The sequence below is a fragment of the Eleutherodactylus coqui genome, chromosome 8 (assembly GCF_035609145.1).
Source record: "Eleutherodactylus coqui strain aEleCoq1 chromosome 8, aEleCoq1.hap1, whole genome shotgun sequence".
NCBI classification, from domain to species: Eukaryota; Metazoa; Chordata; class Amphibia; order Anura; family Eleutherodactylidae; genus Eleutherodactylus; species Eleutherodactylus coqui.
The window spans coordinates 10,562,532-10,583,635 of NC_089844.1; the positions used below are offsets into that span (position 1 = coordinate 10,562,532).

At 35.8% G+C, this 21,104-nt stretch overlaps 1 protein-coding gene across 1 annotated transcript in view; it reads right to left on the reverse strand.

The window, feature by feature from the left end:
- LRP1B (LDL receptor related protein 1B) overlaps window positions 1–21,104 on the reverse strand; it is a 1,872,788-nt gene that overhangs the window by 423,442 nt on the left and 1,428,242 nt on the right. The window lies entirely within an intron of this gene.

Genomic DNA, 21,104 nt, shown 5'->3' on the forward strand with positions numbered 1-21,104 from the left:
ATACTCTTGTACATAGGGGCAGTATTATAGTAGTTATATTCTTGTACATAGGAGCAGTATTATAGTAGTTATATTCTTGTACATAGGAGCCAGTATTATAGTAGTTATATTCTTGTACATAGGGGCAGTATTATAGTAGTTATATTCTTGTACATAGGGGGCAGTATTATAGTAGTTATATTCTTGTACATAGGAGGCAGCATTATAGTAGTTATATTCTTGTACATAGGGGGCAGTATCATTGTAGTTCTATTCTTGTACATAGGAGCAGTAATATAGTAGTTATATACTTGTACATAGGAGCAGTATTATAGTAGTTATATTCTTGTACATAGGAGCCAGTATTATAGTAGTTATATTCTTGTACATAGGGGCAGTATTATAGTAGTTATATTCTTGTACATAGGGAGCAGTATTATAGTAGTTATATTCTTGTACATAGGGAGCAGTATTATAGTAGTTATATACTTGTAGATAGGAGGCAGTATTACAGTAGTTATATTCTTGTAAATAGGAGGCAGTATTATAGTAGTTATATTCTTGTACATAGGAGTAGTATTATAATAGTTATATTCTTGTACATAGAGGGCAGTATTATAGTAGTTATATTCTTGTATATATGAGCAGTATTATAGTAGTTATATTCTTGTACATAGGAGGCAGTATTATAGTAGTTATATTCTTGTATATATGAGCAGTATTATAGTAGTTATATTCTTGTACATAGGAGCAGTATTATAGTAGTTATATACTTGTAGATAGGAGGCAGTATTATAGTAGTTATATTCTTGTACATAGGAGGCAGTATTATAGTAGTTATATTCTTGTACATAGGAGGCAGTATTATAGTAGTTATATTCTTGTATATATGAGCAGTATTATAGTAGTTATATTCTTGTACATAGGAGCAGTATTATAGTAGTTATATACTTGTAGATAGGAGGCAGTATTATAGTAGTTATATTCTTGTACATAGGGGGCAGTATTATAGTAGTTATATTCTTGTACATAGGGGGCAGTATTATAGTAGTTATATTCTTGTACATAGGGGGCAGTATTATAGTAGTTATATTCTTGTACATAGGAGGCAGTATTATAGTAGTTATATTCTTATACATAGGGGGCAGTATTGTAGTAGTTATATTCTTGTACATAGTGGGCAGTATTATAGTAGTTATATTCTTGTACATAGGGAGCAGTATTATAGTAGTTATATTCTTGTACATAGGAGCAGTATTATAGTAGTTATACTCTTGTACATAGGGGCAGTATTATAGTAGTTATATTCTTGTACATAGAGGGCAGTATTATAGTAGTTATATTCTTGTATATATGAGCAGTATTATAGTCATTATATTCTTGTACATAGGAGCAGTATTATAGTAGTTATATTCTTGTACATAGGGGGCAGTATTATAGTAGTTATATTCTTGTACATAGGGGCAGTATTACAGTAGTTATATTCTTGTACATAGGAGTAGTATTATAATAGTTATACTCTTGTACATAGGGAGCAGTATTATAGTAGTTGTATTCTTATACATTGGGGGCAGTATTATAGTAGTTATATTCTTGTACATAGGGGGCTGTATTATAGTAGTTATATTCTTGTACATAGGGAACAGTATTATAGTAGTTATATTCTTGTACATAGGGGGCAGTATTATAGTAGTTATATTCTTGTACATAGGAGGCAGTATTATAGTAGTCATATTCTTGTACATAGGAGGCAGTATTATACTAGTTATATTCTTGTACATAGGGAGCAGTATTATAGTAGTTGTATTCTTATACATTGGGGGCAGTATTATAGTAGTTATATTCTTGTACATAGGGGGCTGTATTATAGTAGTTATATTCTTGTACATAGGGAACAGTATTATAGTAGTTATATTCTTGTAAATAGGAGGCAGTATTATAGTAGTTATATTCTTGTAAATAGGAGGCAGTATTATAGTAGTTATATTCTTGTACATAGGAGGCAGTATTATACTAGTTATATTCTTGTACATAGGGAGCAGTATTATAGTAGTTGTATTCTTATACATTGGGGGCAGTATTATAGTAGGTATATTCTTGTACATAGGGGGCTGTATTATAGTAGTTATATTCTTGTACATAGGGGGCAGTATTATAGTAGTTATATTCTTGTACATAGGGGGCAGTATTATAGTAGTTATATACTTGTAGATAGTGGACAGTATTATAGTAGTTATATTCTTGTAAATAGGAGGCAGTATTATAGTAGTTATATTCTTGTACATAGGAGTAGTATTATAATAGTTATACTCTTGTACATAGGGAGCAGTATTATAGTAGTTGTATTCTTATACATTGGGGGCAGTATTATAGTAGTTATATTCTTGTACATAGGGGGCTGTATTATAGTAGTTATATTCTTGTACGTAGGGAACAGTATTATAGTAGTTATATTCTTGTACATAGGGGGCAGTATTATAGTAGTTATATTCTTGTACATAGGAGGCAGTATTATAGTAGTCATATTCTTGTACATAGGAGGCAGTATTATACTAGTTATATTCTTGTACATAGGGAGCAGTATTATAGTAGTTGTATTCTTATACATTGGGGGCAGTATTATAGTAGGTATATTTTTGTACATAGGGGGCAGTATTATAGTAGTTATATTCTTGTACATAGGGGGCAGTATTATAGTAGTTATATTCTTGTACACAGGGGGCAGTATTATAGTTATTATATTCTTGTATATAGGGGGCAGTGTTATAGTAGTTATATTCTTGTACATAGGGGGCAGTATTATAGTACTTATATTCTTGTACATAGGGAGCAGTATTATAGTAGTTATATTCTTGTACATAGGGGGCAGCATTATAGTAGTTATATTCTTGTATATAGGGGGCAGTGTTATAGTAGTTATATTATTGTACATAGGGGGCTGTATTATAGTAGTTATATTCTTGTACATAGGGGGCAGTATTATAGTAGTTATATTCTTGTACATAGGAGGCAGTATTATAGTAGTCATATTCTTGTACATAGGAGGCAGTATTATACTAGTTATATTCTTGTACATAGGAGCAGTATTATAGTAGTTATATACTTGTAGATAGGAGGCAGTATTATAGTAGTTATATTCTTGTACATAGGGGGCTGTATTATAGTAGTTATATTCTTGTACATAGGGAACAGTATTATAGTAGTTATATTCTTGTACATAGGGGGCAGTATTATAGTAGTTATATTCTTGTACATAGGAGGCAGTATTATAGTAGTTATATTCTTGTACATAGGAGTAGTATTATAATAGTTATACTCTTGTACATAGGGAGCAGTATTATAGTAGTTGTATTCTTATACATTGGGGGCAGTATTATAGTAGTTATATTCTTGTAAATAGGAGGCAGTATTATAGTAGTTATATTCTTGTACATAGGAGGCAGTATTATACTAGTTATATTCTTGTACATAGGGAGCAGTATTATAGTAGTTGTATTCTTATACATTGGGGGCAGTATTATAGTAGGTATATTCTTGTACATAGGGGGCTGTATTATAGTAGTTATATTCTTGTACATAGGGGGCAGTATTATAGTAGTTATATTCTTGTACATAGGGGGCAGTATTATAGTAGTTATATACTTGTAGATAGTGGACAGTATTATAGTAGTTATATTCTTGTAAATAGGAGGCAGTATTATAGTAGTTATATTCTTGTACATAGGAGTAGTATTATAATAGTTATACTCTTGTACATAGGGAGCAGTATTATAGTAGTTGTATTCTTATACATTGGGGGCAGTATTATAGTAGTTATATTCTTGTACATAGGGGGCTGTATTATAGTAGTTATATTCTTGTACGTAGGGAACAGTATTATAGTAGTTATATTCTTGTACATAGGGGGCAGTATTATAGTAGTTATATTCTTGTACATAGGAGGCAGTATTATAGTAGTCATATTCTTGTACATAGGAGGCAGTATTATACTAGTTATATTCTTGTACATAGGGAGCAGTATTATAGTAGTTGTATTCTTATACATTGGGGGCAGTATTATAGTAGGTATATTTTTGTACATAGGGGGCAGTATTATAGTAGTTATATTCTTGTACATAGGGGGCAGTATTATAGTAGTTATATTCTTGTACACAGGGGGCAGTATTATAGTTATTATATTCTTGTATATAGGGGGCAGTGTTATAGTAGTTATATTCTTGTACATAGGGGGCAGTATTATAGTACTTATATTCTTGTACATAGGGAGCAGTATTATAGTAGTTATATTCTTGTACATAGGGGGCAGCATTATAGTAGTTATATTCTTGTATATAGGGGGCAGTGTTATAGTAGTTATATTATTGTACATAGGGGGCTGTATTATAGTAGTTATATTCTTGTACATAGGGGGCAGTATTATAGTAGTTATATTCTTGTACATAGGAGGCAGTATTATAGTAGTCATATTCTTGTACATAGGAGGCAGTATTATACTAGTTATATTCTTGTACATAGGAGCAGTATTATAGTAGTTATATACTTGTAGATAGGAGGCAGTATTATAGTAGTTATATTCTTGTACATAGGGGGCTGTATTATAGTAGTTATATTCTTGTACATAGGGAACAGTATTATAGTAGTTATATTCTTGTACATAGGGGGCAGTATTATAGTAGTTATATTCTTGTACATAGGAGGCAGTATTATAGTAGTTATATTCTTGTACATAGGAGTAGTATTATAATAGTTATACTCTTGTACATAGGGAGCAGTATTATAGTAGTTGTATTCTTATACATTGGGGGCAGTATTATAGTAGTTATATTCTTGTACATAGGGGGCTGTATTATAGTAGTTATATTCTTGTACATAGGGAACAGTATTATAGTAGTTATATTCTTGTACATAGGGGGCAGTATTATAGTAGTCATATTCTTGTACATAGGAGGCAGTATTATAGTAGTCATATTCTTGTAAATAGGAGGCAGTATTATAGTAGTTATATTCTTGTACATAGGAGGCAGTATTATACTAGTTATATTCTTGTACATAGGGAGCAGTATTATAGTAGTTGTATTCTTATACATTGGGGGCAGTATTATAGTAGGTATATTCTTGTAAATAGGAGGCAGTATTATAGTAGTTATATTCTTGTACATAGGAGGCAGTATTATACTAGTTATATTCTTGTACATAGGGAGCAGCATTATAGTAGTTGTATTCTTATACATTGGGGGCAGTATTATAGTAGTTATATTCTTGTACATAGGGAGCAGTATTATAGTAGGTATATTCTTGTACATAGGGGGCTGTATAATAGTAGTTATATTCTTGTACATAGGGAACAGTATTATAGTAGTTATATTCTTGTAAATAGGAGGCAGTATTATAGTAGTTATATTCTTGTAAATAGGAGGCAGTATTATAGTAGTTATATTCTTGTACGTAGGAGGCAGTATTATACTAGTTATATTCTTGTACATAGGGAGCAGTATTATGGTAGTTGTATTCTTATACATTGGGGGCAGTATTATAGTAGGTATATTCTTGTACATAGGGGGCAGTATTATAGTAGTTATATTCTTGTACATAGGGGGCAGTATTATAGTAGTTATATTCTTGTACACAAGGGGCAGTATTATAGTTATTATATTCTTGTATATAGGGGGCAGTGTTATAGTAGTTATATTCTTGTACATAGGGGGCAGTATTATAGTACTTATATTCTTGTACATAGGGGGCTGTATTATAGTAGTTATATTCTTGTACATAGGGGGCAGTATTATAGTAGTTATATTCTTGTATATAGGGGGCAGTGTTATAGTAGTTATATTATTGTACATAGGGGGCTGTATTATAGTAGTTATATTCTTGTACATAGGGGGCAGTATTATAGTAGTTATATTCTTGTACATAGGAGGCAGTATTATAGTAGTCATATTCTTGTACATAGGAGGCAGTATTATACTAGTTATATTCTTGTACATAGGGAGCAGTATTATAGTAGTTGTATTCTTATACATTGGGGGCAGTATTATAGTAGGTATATTCTTGTACATAGGGGGCTGTATTATAGTAGTTATATTCTTGTACATAGGGGGCAGTATTATAGTAGTTATATTCTTGTACATAGGAGGCAGTATTATAGTAGTCATATTCTTGTACATAGGAGGCAGTATTATAGTAGTTGTATTCTTGTACATAGGAGTAGTATTATAATAGTTATACTCTTGTACATAGGGAGCAGTATTATAGTAGTTGTATTCTTATACATTGGGGGCAGTATTATAGTAGTTATATTCTTGTACATAGGGGGCTGTATTATAGTAGTTATATTCTTGTACATAGGGAACAGTATTATAGTAGTTATATTCTTGTACATAGGGGGCAGTATTATAGTAGTTATATTCTTGTACATAGGAGGCATTATTATAGTAGTCATATTCTTGTACATAGGAGGCAGTATTATACTAGTTATATTCTTGTACATAGGGAGCAGCATTATAGTAGTTGTATTCTTATACATTGGGGGCAGTATTATAGTAGGTATATTCTTGTACATAGGGGGTTGTATTATAGTAGTTATATTCTTGTACATAGGGAACGGTATTATAGTAGTTATATTCTTGTAAATAGGAGGCAGTATTATAGTAGTTATATTCTTGTAAATAGGAGGCAGTATTATAGTAGTTATATTCTTGTACATAGGAGGCAGTATTATACTAGTTATATTCTTGTACATAGGGAGCAGTATTATAGTAGTTGTATTCTTATACATTGGGGGCAGTATTATAGTAGGTATATTCTTGTACATAGGGGGCAGTATTATAGTAGTTATATTCTTGTACATAGGGGGCAGTATTATAGTAGTTATATTCTTGTACACAAGGGGCAGTATTATAGTTATTATATTCTTGTATATAGGGGGCAGTGTTATAGTAGTTATTTTCTTGTACATAGGGGGCAGTATTATAGTACTTATATTCTTGTACATAGGGGGCTGTATTATAGTAGTTATATTCTTGTACATAGGGGGCAGTATTATAGTAGTTATATTCTTGTATATAGGGGGCAGTGTTATAGTAGTTATATTATTGTACATAGGGGGCTGTATTATAGTAGTTATATTCTTGTACATAGGGGGCAGTATTATAGTAGTTTTATTCTTGTACATAGAAGGCAGTATTATAGTAGTCATATTCTTGTACATAGGAGGCAGTATTATACTAGTTATATTCTTGTACATAGGGAGCAGTATTATAGTAGTTGTATTCTTATACATTGGGGCAGTATTATAGTAGGTATATTTTTGTACATAGTGGGCTGTATTATAGTAGTTATATTCTTGTACATAGGGAGCAGTATTATAGTACTTATATTCTTGTAAATAGGAGGCAGTATTATAGTAGTTATATTCTTGTACATAGGAGTAGTATTATAGTAGTTATATTCTTGTAAATAGGAGGCAGTATTATAGTAGTTATATTCTTGTACATAGGAGGCAGTATTATAGTAGTTATATTCTTGAACATAGGGGGCAGTATTATAGTAGTTATATTCTTGTACATAGGAGGCAGTATTATAGTAGTCATATTCTTGTACATAGGAGGCAGTATTATACTAGTTATATTCTTGTACATAGGGAGCAGTATTATAGTAGTTGTATTCTTATACATTGGGGGCAGTATTATAGTAGGTATATTCTTGTACATAGGGGGCAGTATTATAGTAGTTATATTCTTGTACACAGGGGGCAGTATTATAGTTATTATATTCTTGTATATAGGGGGCAGTGTTATAGTAGTTATATTCTTGTACATAGGGGGCAGTATTATAGTAGTTATATTCTTGTACATAGGGGGCTGCATTATAGTAGTTATATTCTTGTACATAGGGGGCAGTATTATAGTAGTTATATTCTTGTATATAGGGGGCAGTGTTATAGTAGTTATAGTCTTGTACATAGGGGGCTGTATTATAGTAGTTATATTCTTGTACATAGGGGGCAGTATTATAGTAGTTATATTCTTGTACATAGGAGGCAGTATTATAGTAGTCATATTCTTGTACATAGGAGGCAGTATTATACTAGTTATATTCTTGTACATAGGGAGCAGTATTATAGTAGTTGTATTCTTATACATTGGGGGGAGTATTATAGTAGGTATATTCTTGTACATAGGGGGCTGTATTATAGTAGTTATATTCTTGTACATAGGTGGCAGTATTATAGTAGTTATATTCTTGTACATAGGGGGCAGTATTATAGTAGTTATATTCTTGTACATAGGAGGCAGTATTATACTAGTTATATTCTTGTACATAGGGAGCAGTATTATAGTAGTTGTATTCTTATACATTGGGGGCAGTATTATAGTAGGTATATTCTTGTACATAGGGGGCTGTATTATAGTAGTTATATTCTTGTACATAGGGGGCAGTATTATAGTAGTTATATTCTTGTACATAGGGGGCAGTATTATAGTAGTTATATTCTTGTACACAGGGGGCAGTATTATAGTTATTATATTCTTGTATATAGGGGGCAGTGTTATAGTAGTTATATTCTTGTACATAGAGGGCAGTATTATAGTAGGTATATTCTTGTACATAGGGGGCTGTATTATAGTAGTTATATTCTTGTATATAGGGGGCTGTATTATAGTAGTTATATTCTTGTACATAGGGGGCTGTATTATAGTAGTTATATTCTTGTACATAGGGGGCAGTATTATAGTGGTTTTATTCTTGTACATAGCGGCAGTATTATAGTAATTATATTCTTGTACATAGAGGGCAGTATTATAGTAGTTCTATTCTTGTCCATAGGAGAGGATAGACGTGTGCTTGTGAGCTCCCAGTAGGGAGGAGGCATGGCCTCTGACCCAGGAGGAAGTGAGTGCAGCTGGGCTGACGATCCTGGAAGAGCCCAGAGCCTGGAGTGTGGCTTGCAGCATGGAGATCAAGAAAGTGGTAACCAGGAAATGGTGGCTGGTGAGATTACTGAATCATGTAAAGCATTTGGATTGAGTATGAAAGTGACTAAGAAAAGTTTATTTAAACTGGAAAGACAAATTTTGAAGTTAAGAGAAGAGATTAAGATAGAGATGGATCCGAAGACAAAGCTGATGAAGTGTGAATGCCTGGATAATTGCACACGTGAGCTTGCTATATTAAAGGAGCGACTAGACAAAGAAGCAAATGCAATACCTAAAGTAGAAAACTGGGTAATGGAGAAAAAGAAGGAGGCCAGAGTGCAAAACATGAAGAGGGAGGCCAGAGTGCAAAACATGAAGATGAAAGAAGCCATTGAGAAAAAAGGTACTGATTATAATGCTGTGTATAGTATGGTGGAGCAGGGAACCCCTCTGAGATGTGTGGGTGCAGCACCTGGAGGGTCACTTCTTTCAGGGTCATTGAGTATGGGAGCTGAGCTATCAGACTCTGAAAATGCTGCTAATACTGAGGAGCAAAATGTGACAGTCAATGAGGGGTTAATTGCAAAGGACTCTGTTTGCTGTGCTGATGAAATGAATGCAAGTAGTAATCTGGTGTATGCTTCAGGTACTGACATTGTAAATGAAACACCGTGCTGTGTAATGAGTGAAGAGACAACTACATGGACTGGAGCAGATATGGTGGAGATTAGTGAAGGCTCTCAGCCATCTGCAGAGGAGTGTATACAGCAATCTGCAGGACAGTCTCATACCACCGCAGGTGTGTCTACAGGACAGTGTGAAACCACCGCAGGTGTGTCTGCAGGACAGTCTCATACCACAGCAGGTGTGTCTGCAGGACAGTGTGAAACCACCGCAGGTGTGTCTGCAGGACAGTGTGAAACCACCGCAGGTGTGTCTGCAGATCAATCAGGAGTCAGTAAGCCTGCTGATGAGGAAAGGTCAGGCACTCATCCCTCTGCTGACCGTCCACAATTCAACAGACTATTCTCCAATGTTACAAAGTCAGCTACCCCTCCACCACAGAGGAGAAACGCTGTCAGGATTAAGTACACGGGGCCAGAGGAGAACATTCCCTCTAGACTGTACATTGGAAAGAGTCTCCTAAAGGACTTTATGAAGTTTAAAGCCTCTGAGGTGTACGCTCTGATCCATATCCCCTCCAGCAGGATCTACGACATCAGCTTTAAGCTGCAATATGACTTGGATGCATTCTGGAGTATATATAATGACACAAGGGGACAGTCAATCTGGGAGTATCTCCAGGTGATCCAGCTGTCCAAGCCTCAGGTGGTGAGGGCCACCATATTGTTCCAGTCTGAGGTGGTGGCGCTGGCAGATCTGGAGCACTGGCTGAGTAGGCAATGTATGATCATGAACTATCCAGAAAAAATCTATGATGAGGAGGGAATCTGGAATGGTGGATACACTGTAAAGATCCAATTAGAGCGAGCCAATGGTGTGACCAGACATCTACCGCACTCCTTCTATCTAGGCTCAGAGAGAGGAATATGCTATTACCCTGGTCAGCCTCGTCTATGTCATAGGTGTGGGGGCAGACACCTCGCTTTCAACTGCTCTCGAGTCAAGTGTTCATTATGTGGACAGTTTGGACATTCAAAAAGCGATTGTAGAGGTCCCGTCATCTGTAACCTGTGCTTAGGAGCAGGTCATACATTCCGGGAGTGTCCACACGCAGAGCATAACAAAGGAGCTGATGATATCGGCATAGAGCCCATGGAGGAAGGTAAAGAGGACGTCGCCGCAAAAGCAGATACAGCCCCAGAATCCAATACTCCTAATACTAATGTAGTGCAAAGTACCAGTGACCCTGCTTTAGAGACTGATAACTCACCCGCTGCACTACAAGTACCAGCAGAGGGAGAGATGGATTGTCCTCCCACTACAGTACAAGTACCAGCCACCGAGAATGCATCTGATGGAAAAAGAAAAATCCTTGCTGCAAGAAGTGAAAAATCCCCTGTTGTACTACAAGCACCAGCTATTGAAGAGAAACCTCATGAAAATAAGAAAGTATGCAATAAATCAGTTGCTAAATCACCTGAACAGAAGTCATGTAAGGCTACAGAACCTTCCGACCGAGCCACAAGGCCCAGACGCCCCTCTGTGGATGAAGAGGGGTTCCAGGCGGTTAAAAGAAAGAATAAAACTGCAGATCCTGCTAGAAAAGTCACCGCAGCAAAGAAAACCCCGGATCAGCCGGTGCTGGCCATAACCTCCGGACAGTATGGAGTGCTGGGAGAAGAATCAGAGGAGAAGTCAGAGAAAGATTGTGTCTCTTTAAATAACTCTGATGATGACCTTCAGGAAGAGGAACCTCAACCATCAGTGTCCACCAAAAGATGGGGCTCTGCAGGTGATAGCAGCGGACGAAGGAGGAAAAGCAAGAAAGATCAGTGACTTAAATGAGTTTGAGAGTCTGCTCTATAAATGTGAACAGTGTAAAGACTAAGAGCAGGAGGCAGGCGATCTACCAGCGGCTGTCAGAGGAGAGATCTGATGTCTTCTGCTTACAGGAGACCTATCTGAAGAGTAATGCTGATGTGTATGCAGCCAGGAGGGACTGGAGACATGGAGCATCATTCTGGTCCTTTGGATTGGAGAGAAATGATGGTGTGGGAATTCTCTTCAATAAGGACATAGAGGTGGAGAGGGTCCTGGAGATCAGTCCAGGCCGGTGCCTGATGCTGGACTTTATATTGGACACTATATATTATAGAGTTATTAATATCTATGCTCCTCAGACTAGAAAGGAGAGGAGGGAGTTGTTCCAACTGATGAAGCCGTATTGTTTTACATCGCGGGTGTTTATAATGTGTGGGGATTTTAATAGTGTCTCCAGTAATGTAGATAGAACCAGTAGTCATAAACCACTAAGGTATGATGAGAACTTCCTCAATAATCTGGTCCAGCAGGCTCATTTAGTTGACCCCTATCGCTTACAATATGCTAAGAGATCTTACACCTATCATAAGGGAGGTAATGCCAGCAGAATAGATCGTATCTATATTAAGAAAGGCATGAAGTGCACCAAGTATAGGATCAGCCCCATAGAGTTCTCTGATCATTGTATAGTCAGTGTCACGCTGGGTCAGGATGGGACCGGGGTCTGCGGTCGGGGATACTGGAAGATGAACAGTTCCCTGCTGCAGGATCCACAGTTTATTGAGGCCTTCACTACCTTCTATACTGAGCGGAGGACCACCCAATGTATGTTTGATGATACGGCAGAGTGGTGGGAGTGCATGAAAGGGGACATCAAGCAGTTTATGATTAGAGCTGCCAGGAGACGCAGTAATGTGGAGTATATGAAGTATTCTATGCTGAGACGACAGCTGAGTCGCTTGTATGGTCGGATGAATGGTGGGGAGAAGGTGGACGGAGCGAGCATCAGCCAGATAAAGCAGAAGATGAAGGAGCTGCAGTATGATCGCTTCAAGTCTCTTAAAGCTGAGGGACAGTTTGATAATTGGAGGGTTTACACCCCGGACCCTTTTATTGCCTGTAAGAATAGGGTTAGTAAGAAGCTTATGACTGGGCTATTAGATGAGAACGGTACAGAGCAGTCAGAGCAGAAGAAACTCCAACAGATCATTGGAGATTACTATGGGAATCTTTTCCAAGGGGGGCAGATTAGGGAGGATGACATTAAATGCTATCTGAAGAGTGCGACTCTGCCCAAATTAGACCCAGTGCAAGCAGAATGCATGATTGTGTCCATAACTGAGGAGGAAGTGAAAAGAAGCATCGACTCCTTAAAGCCCAAGAAGAGTCCGGGGCTGGATGGCCTGACCAGCGAGTTCTATAAAGAGTTCAGAGACTTATTAGCTCCAGACTTGGTGCAGGTTTATAATGATTGCCTCTCTGCAGGGAAGATGCTCGACTCTCACTGTAAATCTGTGTTGGTTCTTTTGGCAAAAAAGGGAAATTTAAAAGATATTAAAAATTGGCGCCCACTGTCTCTGCTAAATACGGATTATAAAATCTTGGCCAAGATCTTGTATTATAGACTAAGTGATGTGGCAGATGAACTAATTATTGCTAATCAGACATGTGGCGTGAAAGGCCGAACAATAGAGGACTCACTACTACTGGTGAGAGAAGCCATAACCTATATGAAACAGCATGGGGAAGGGGCATATGTGGTTGGCTTAGACCAGAGTAAGGCCTTTGATAGAGTTCATCATGGATACTTGTATCAGGTGTTGTTGGAGTACGGCCTTCCGGTACGCTTTGTACAATGGCTGCAGGTTCTCTATAAGGGAGCGGTAAGCCAACCTCTGATTAATGGTCACCTAGGAGATCCCTTCAGGATTATGTCAGGGGTGAGGCAGGGTTGTCCTCTCAGCCCACTATTATATGTCTTTAGTCTGGACCCTTTCCTGAGGAAGCTACATGCTGATGGGGATTTACAGGGGTTGAGGTGTCATCTTCATGGGAAAGTGGAAGTTATAAAGTTTAGTGCTTATGCGGATGATGTGACACTTCTGGTGACGTCTGCAGATGATTGTGCAGCACTTGAGCAGGACATAGCAGAATTTTCCAGAGTCTCAAATTCAGTGGTGAATATGGAGAAGAGCGAGGCATTGTGGTTAGGGAGAGATAGCAAAGTCTTTTCGGTGCCCTTCAGGAAAGTTCAGGATAAAATTAAAATTTTGGGAGTTGAGTTTGGAAAAGTAGATGAAGGGAAGGTGAATTGGGAGGAGAGGCTGGCGGTGTGTGAGCAGAAGGAGCGGAGCTGGAAGCATTGGAGGCTGACATACCAGGAGAAGGTCGGCCTTATGAGAAGATTCCTGCTTCCACTCTTTTTGTATATCTCAGTGGTGTTTCCAGTGCCAGATAGTCTGCGGCCCAGACTAACCAATGTCTTCTTCAACTTTTTGTATGGTAGTAGGGTGAGCATAGTGAAGAGGAACATTGCCTATCTCCCTCATAGGGAAGGAGGACTCTCCATGCCTTGTCCAGAATTATTCTTAAACTTGATGTTTTTGATGCGAAATTTCTCATTCTGTAAAAATTCGGTGCAGAAACCTTGGTGCTATCTGTTCAAGAGCCAGATCCAGCAATTTGTATCTGTATGGTCGGTAGGTGATGCCATTAAGAGGATCTCGGGACGTATTAAGAACAACGTGTCTTGGTATGGAGTACATGTCATCAGTAAGATCATTAAGTGGAGGATTTTGTATGATGAGGTCAGATTGTCCAGCAGGAAGGAGATCTATGACAAATTGTTGAGATCTCATTTCAGTGTCCAGATACAGCTGAGGGGGGCGCCACATTTAGATGTGAAACAGACTGCACAAATCTTACAGGATTCCAGAGTGCCGACACACATGAGGGATGCGGCATGGCTGGCATTTCATGGGAAGATGTATGTCAGAGACAATTTGAAATGTCGCAATGTAACAAATAGATCTTGTCCTAGAGAAGAGTGTGGTCAGTGTGTAGAGACTATGGAGCATCTTCTTTTAGACTGTCCATTTAGTATACAGTTATGGGAGGCCGTGTCTCTGGCCCTGCAGTTACCCCAGCTGAGAAGGCAGCCATATTGTCAAGTAGTGTATGGAGACTTCCTGCCTCAGCTTAGTGAATATAACAGAAGTACTCTATATGTGATAAATGTGGTGACCGTGTACCATCTGTGGTGTGCAAGATGCTGTCTGGTCATCAATAAGGAAGTCAACTCCTGTAATAATGTCATGAAGATCATCATTGAAAGTCTGAAAACAGTATATAAGAAAGACCTAGAAAACAATGTACATAGTATAAACTGGAGGAGGATCCGGGTACCAACGTCTGTGCGGGTGTAATGAAGAGTATTTTGTTCTGTTTTTCTGTTTTCGTTGTTGAATCTTATGTTTATATTGTAAATATATTGTAATAATTTTGTTGCAAGTTTTTAAATAAAAAGATCATTATAGTAGTTATATTCTTGTATATAGGGTGCTGTATTATAGTAGTTATATTCTTGTACATAGGGGGCAGTATTATAGTGGTTATATTCTTGTACATAGGGGGCAGTATTATAGTGGTTATATTCTTGTACATAGGGAGCAGTATTATAGTAGTTATATTCTTGTACATAGGGGCAGTATTATAGTAGTTATATTCTTGTACATAGGAGGCAGTATTATAGTAGTTATATTCTTGTACATAGGGGGCAGTGTTATAGTAGTTATATTCTTGTACATAAGGGGCAGTATTATAGTAGTTATATTCTTGTACATAGGGGGCAGTATTATAGTAGTTATATTCTTGTACATAGGGAGCAGTATTATAGTAGTTATATTCTTGTACATAGGGGCAGTATTATGGTAGTTATATTCTTGTACATAGGGGGCAGTGTTATAGTAGTTATATTCTTGTACATAAGGGGCAGTATTATAGTAGTTATATTCTTGTACATAGGGGGCAGTATTATAGTAGTTATATTCTTGTACATAGGGGGCAGTGTTATAGTAGTTATATTCTTGTACATAGGGAGCAGTATTATAGTAGTTATATTCTTGTACATAGGGGGCAGTGTTATAGTAGTTATATTCTTGTACATAAGGGGCAGTATTATAGTAGTTATATTCTTGTACATAGGGGGCAGTATTATAGTAGTTATATTCTTGTACATAGGGAGCAGTATTATAGTAGTTATATTCTTGTACATAGGGGCAGTATTATAGTAGTTATATTCTTGTACATAGGGGGCAGTATTATAGTGGTTATATTCTTGTACATAGGGGGCAGTATTATAGTGGTTATATTCTTGTACATAGCGGCAGTATTATAGTAGTTATATTCTTGTACATAGAGGGCAGTATTATAGTAGTTATATTCTTGTATATAGGGGGCTGTATTATAGTAGTTATATTCTTGTATATAGGGGGCTGTATTATAGTAGTTATATTCTTGTACACAGGGGGCAGTATTATAGTTATTATATTCTTGTATATAGGGGGCAGTGTTATAGTAGTTATATTCTTGTACATAGAGGGCAGTATTATAGTAGGTATATTGTTGTACATAGGGGGCTGTATTATAGTAGTTATATTCTTGTACATAGGGGGCAGTATTATAGTAGTTATATTCTTGTATATAGGGGGCTGTATTATAGTAGTTATATTCTTGTACATAGGGGGCTGTATTATAGTAGTTATATTCTTGTACATAGGGGGCAGTATTATAGTGGTTATATTCTTGTACATAGCGGCAGTATTATAGTAATTATATTCTTGTACATAAGAGCAGTATTATATTAGTTATATTCTTGTACATAGGGGGCAGTATTATAGTAGTTATATTCTTGTACATAGGAGCAGTATTATAGTAGTTATATTCTTGTACATAGGAGCAGTATTATAGTAGTTATAGTCTTGTACATAGGGGGCAGTATTATAGCAGTTATATTCTTGTACATAGTGGACAGTATTATAGTAGTCATATTCTTGTACATAGGGGGCAGTATTATAGTTGTTCTATTCTTGTACATAGGAGCAGTATAATAGTAGCTTTATTCTTGTACATAAGGGAAATATTATAGTAGTTATATTCTTGTACATAGGGGGCAGTATTCTACTAGTTATATTCTTGTACATAGGAGGCCGTATTATAGTAGTTATATTCTTGTATATAGGAGGCAGTATTATAGCAGTTATATTCTTGTACATAGGAGCAGCATTATAGTAGTTATATTCTAGTACATAGGAGCAGCATTATAGTAGTTATATTCTTGTACATAGGGGGCAGTATTATAGTAGTTATATTCTTGCACGTAGGGAGCAGTATTTAAGTAGTTATATCTTTGTACATTGGAAGCAGTATTATAGTAGTTTTATTCTTGTACATAGGGGGCAGTATAAAAGTAGTTATATTCTAGTACATAGAAGGCAGTATTATATTAGTTATATTCTTGTACATAGGGAGCAGTATTATAGTAGTTATATTCTTGTACATAGGGAGCAGTATTATAGTAGTTATATTCGTGTACATACGGGGCGGTATTATAGTAGTTATATTCTTGTACATAGGAGCAGTATTATAGTAGTTATATTCTTGTATATAGCGGGCACTATTATAGTAGGTATATTCTTGTACATAGTGGACAGTTTTATAGTAGTTATATTCTTGTACATAGGGGGCAGTATTATGGTAGTTATATTCTTGTACATAAAGGAAAGTATTATAGTACTTATGTTCTTGTACATAGGGGGCAGTAATATAGTAGTAATATTTTTGTACATGGGGGCAGTATTATAATAGTTATATTCTTGTACTTAGTGGGCAGCATTATAGTAGTTATATTCTTGTAATTAAAGGGAAGTATTATAGTAGTTATATTCTTGTACATAGATAGCAGTATTATAGTAGTTATATTCTTGAAAATAGGAGCAGTATTATACTAGTTATATTCTTGTACATAGGGGGCAGTATTATAGTAGTTATATTCGTGTACATAGGGGGCAGTATTCTAGTAGTTATATTCTTGTAGGTCGTGGGAGTATTATAGTAGTTATATTTTTGTACATAGGGGGCAGTATTATTGTGGTTATATTCTTGTACATTAAGAGAAGTATTATAGTAGTTATATTCTTGTACATAGGGGGCAGTATTATAGTAATTATATTCTTGTACATGGGGGGCAGCATTATAGTAGTTATATTCTTGTACATAGGGGCAATGTTATAGTACTTATATTCTTGTACACAGGGGGCAGTATCACAGTAGTTATATTCTTGTACACACGGGTCAGTATTGTAGTAGTTATATTCTTGTACATAGGGGGCAGTATTACTGTAGTTATATTCTTGTGCGTAGGGGGCAGTATTATAGTAGTCATATTCTTGAACATAGGGAGCGGTATTATAGTAATTATATTCTTGTACGTAGGGGGCATTATTTTTAGTAGTTATTTTCTTGTACATAGGAGGCAGTATTATAGTAGCAATATTCTTGTACATAGGGGGCAGTATTATAGTAGTTATATTTTTGTACATAGTGGGGAAGTATTATAGTAGTTATATTCTTGTACATAGGGGGCTGTATTATAGTAGTTATATTCTCGTACATCGGGGCAGTATTATAATAGTTATATTCTTGTACATAGGGGCAGTATTACAGTAGTTATATTCTTGTTCATAAAGGCAGTATTATAGTAGTTATATTCTTGTACATAGGGGGCAGTATTATAGTACCGGTAGGTTTATACTTGTACATAGTGACAGTATTATATTAGTTATATTCTTGTTCATAAGGGCAGTATTATAGTAGTTATATTCTTGTACATAGAGGGCAGTATTATAGTAGTTATATTCTTGTACACAGGGGGCAGTATTATAGTTATTATATTCTTGTATATAGGGGGCAGTGTTACAGTAGTTATATTCTTGTACATAGGGGGCAGTATTATAGTAGTTATACTCTTGTATATAGGAGGCAGTATTATCGTAGTTATATTCTTGTACATAGGGGCAGTATTATAGTAGTTATATTCTTTTACATAGGAACAGTATTATAGTAGTTATATTCTTGTACATAGGAGGCAGTATTATAGTAGTTATATTCTTTTACATAGGAACAGTATTATAGTAGTTATATTCTTGTACTTAGAGGGCAGTATTATAGTAGTTATATTCTTGTGCATAGGGGGCAGTATTATAGTAGTTATATTCTTGTACATAGGGGCAGTATTATAGTAGTTATATTCTTGTACATAGGGGCAGTATTATAGTAGTTAATTTCTTTTACATAGGAACAGTATTATAGTAGTTATATTCTTGTACATAGCAGGCAGTATTATAGTAATTATTTTCTTGTACATAGGAGCAGTATTATATTTGTTATATTCTTGTACACAGGGGGCAGTATGCTAGTAGTTATATTCTTGTTCATAGTGAGGAAGTATTATAGTAGTTATATTCTTGTACATAGGGGGCAGTATTATAGTTATTATATTCTTGTATATAGGGGGCAGTGTTATAGTAGTTTTATTCTTGTACATAGTGGGCAGTATTATAGTAGTTATATTCTTGTACATAGGGGGCAGTATTATAGTAATTATATTCTTGTATATAGGGGGCAATATTATAGTAGTTATATTCTTGTACATAGGGGGCAGTATTATAGTTATTATATTCTTGTATATAGGGGCAGTGTTATAGTAGTTATATTCTTGTACATAGGGGGCAGTATTATAGTGGTTATATTCTTGTACATAGGGGGCAGTATTATAGTAGTTATATTCTTGTACATAGGAGCAGTATTATACTAGTTATATTCTTGTACATAGAGGGCAGTATTATAGTAGTTATATTCTTGTACATAGGGAGCAGTATTATAGTAGTTATATTCTTGTACATAGGGGGGCAGTATTATAGTAGTTATATTCTTGTAGATAGGGGCAGTATTATAGTAGTTATATTCTTGTACATAGGAGGCAGTATTATAGTAGTTATATTCTTGTACATGGGAGCAGTATTATACTAGTTATATTCTTGTACATAGCAGGCAGTATTATAGTAGTTATATTCTTGTAGATAGGGGCAGTATTATAGTAGTTATATTCTTGTACATAGGGGGCAGTATTATAGTAGTCATATTCTTGTACATAGGAGGCAGTATTGTAGTAGTTATATTCTTGTACATAGGGGGCAGTATTATAGTAGTTATATTCTTGTACATAGGGGCAGTATTATAGTAGTTATATTCTTGTACATAGGGAGCAGTATTATAGTAGTTATATTCTTGTACATAGGAGCAGTATTATACTAGTTATATTCTTGTACATAGAGGGCAGTATTATACTAGTTATATTCTTGTACATAAGGGGCAGTATTATAGTAGTTATATTCTTGTACATAGGGAGCAGTATTATAGTAGTTATATTCTTGTACATAGGGAGCAGTATTATAGTAGTTATATTCTTGTACATAGGAGGCAGTATTATAGTAGTTATATTCTTGTACATAGGGTGCAGTATTATAGTAGTTATATTCTTGTACATAGGAGGCAGTATTATAGTAGTTATATTCTTGTACATAGAGGGCAGTATTATAGTAGTTATATTCTTTTACATAGAGGGCGGCATTATAGTAGTTATATTCTTGTACATAGGGGGGCAGTATTATAGTAGTTATATTCTTGTACATAGGGGGCAGTATTATAGTAGTTATATTCTTGTAGATAGGGGCAGTATTATAGTAGTTATATTCTTGTACATAGGAGGCAGTATTATAGTAGTTATATTCTTGTACATGGGAGCAGTATTATACTAGTTATATACTTGTACATAGCAGGCAGTATTATAGTAGTTATATTCTTGTAGATAGGGCCAGTATTATAGTAGTTATATTCTTGTACATAGGGGGCAGTATTATAGTAGTTATATTCTTGTACATAGGAGGCAGTATTGTAGTAGTTATATTCTTGTACATAGGAGGCAGTATTATGGCAGTTATATTCTTGTACATAGGAGCAGTATTATAGCAGTTATATTCTTGTACATAGGGGGCAGTATTATAGCAGTTATATACTTTTACACAAAAGCAGTATTAAATATTTAAATGTTCTAGCTAAGAAGCAGTATTGTGTTATCTAATTTTTGTTCAATGGTTATTTATTACACAATAGTAATAATTTCTAATGCAATAAAGGTGTTAAATGTCATGTCCCATAGCACCAGATACTAATTTATTTTGTTTTTAATGTTGGTGACAGGGAGGTGGGTAATGTACTTTTTATACTCACCCACTCCCATGATCCCGCATGGTAACCCTGTGAAGTCAATAGATGGGACACAAATCTGTCTCAGATTTATGTGCGTGTGCTGTCCCATAGATTGTAATAGCACAGCGCGTGCTCAGTGACTAGTGACTTTTCCATGCCTTGGATTGACTTTAGATGGGGACACCACTGGATTGCGGAAGTAGGTGAGCACAAATAATACATTAAACCACTCGTTGTCACATCCCTTAATACCATGATAACCTAGTTAATGGTGGTTTGCAGACGTGACATGTTCCCTTTAAATTGGTTTTTCGAGATTACGAAAAATTTTCAACTTTTTTGTATGCTAGAGGCAGCACCACTCTTGTCTGCGGTTGTGTCTGGTATTACAGCTCAGCCACGGTCACTTGATTGCAGGTTAGAAAATTAGTGTAG